This window comes from Sapajus apella, unplaced genomic scaffold (assembly GCF_009761245.1).
Source record: "Sapajus apella isolate SASKATOON/1434 unplaced genomic scaffold, GSC_monkey_1.0 scaffold30, whole genome shotgun sequence".
Taxonomy (NCBI): Eukaryota; Metazoa; Chordata; class Mammalia; order Primates; family Cebidae; genus Sapajus; species Sapajus apella.
The window spans coordinates 8,573,769-8,575,551 of record NW_022436970.1 but is presented as its reverse complement, the minus strand read 5'-3'; positions in this window follow the sequence as shown (position 1 = coordinate 8,575,551).

Sequence of the window (1,783 nt, the reverse complement as noted above, 5' to 3'; positions counted from 1 at the left end):
GGTCAAGCAATTATCCTGCCTCAGCCTCCCAAGTTGCTGGGATTACAGGCACGTGCTACCACACCTGGCTAATTTTTGTAGTTTTAGTAGAGACGAGATTTCACCATTTTGGCCAGGCTGGTCTCAAACTCCTGACCTCAGGTGATCCACCCATGTCAGCCTCCCAAAGTGCTGGGATTACAGGCGTGAGTGACCACGCCCAGACTAGGTGTGAGCCACTGCACCCAGCCTTTTGCCCAACTTTTAAACAAATGATAATATTTGCACATTAGCAACATGCTTGTAAATTAGAATTACCCTAGAAAAGAATTGGGGATAGAGTCAAAGCTGCAAAAGTAGACACTTAAGAAATGTGACTTGATAAGAAGGCTTTCATTCCCCCAAAACATCTCCACAGCTTCTCCACTCGCCTAGCTTGACTTAAAATGGCCACATTTTGATAAAGAGATAGAAGGACCAAGAATTTCAAGGGTGAGAGAGAGAGAGAGCTCATCACTCTTAGGTGACAGTTGAAATGCCATGGGACACCATACCAAAAAATTAATTTGAGATGGATCTTAGATGTAAGTGTGAAAGATAAAATAACAAAACTCCTGAAAGTGATCTTGGGGTAGGCAAAGCTCTTAAGACAAGAAAGCTCTTAACAAAAAAAGGTAAATTAGACTTTTTTTTTCCATTAAGAACATCTTTTCATCAAAAGACATCACCAAGAGAGTGAAAATGCAAGCCCCAGACCACTGGGAGACAACACTTTCTATTCAGGATATGTGAAGAACTCCTACAAATCACTAATAAAGAAGCAGTCCCTTCAATTAACAGGTAAAACAAACACTTAAACATACACTCCACAAAAGAAGATATCCGAAAGCCAACCAGTATGTGAAATGGTGCTCAACATCATTACTTATGAGGAAAATATAGATTAAAACATCCTAAGATAAGCTTATACATCTTTAAAAGACTAAAATTAATAGAATGACAATCCCAAATGATGGTAAGATTCTAGAGCATCTAGAACGCTCATGTTTTCCACTCTGGAGAACTGTTTGACACGTGATCAAGTGATCCTCTCTCCTCAGCCCCCCAAAGTTGTGGGACAGGCAGAACCCTCTTTGACAGTGTTTACTACAGGTAAACATCTGCCTGCTTGATGACCCAGAAATTCCACTCCCAGGTGTGATATCCAAGAGAAATGAATAAAAATATGGCCACCAAAAAAAACAAACAAATACATGAAGATGCACAGTGGCTTCATTCACAAATAGGCCAAAATAGAAAACAACCCAAATGCCCATGAACTGGAGAATGGAAAGATAAATTATAGTGTATACTTAATCACGCAATAGAATACTACAACCTAATAAATAACAAATTAATGAAACATGCAGCAACATGGACAAATCTTAATGCTAGTATGTGGAGCAGCAAAAGACATACAAGAGCCCATATTATATGATTCTGTGTATGTGAATCAAAGTTAAGAATACGCAAAACTATGAAATAAGACAGTCACAAAGAGGTAAATACCACATGATTTCACTTATACATGGTACCTAAGAGTAGTCAGATTTATAGACAAAAATAGAGTGGTGTTTGTCAGGGCCTGGGAGTTGGGTGATATGGGTAGCTGGATGGATATTAGGGTTGAGTTTTTAAAGATAAGCTCTGGCAATTGGTTGATAACATTGTGAATGTACTTACATTTTGCTAAACTGTACACTTTAAAATGCTTAAGGCCAGGTGCAGTGGCTCACGCCTGTAATTCAAGGACTCTGGGAGGCCG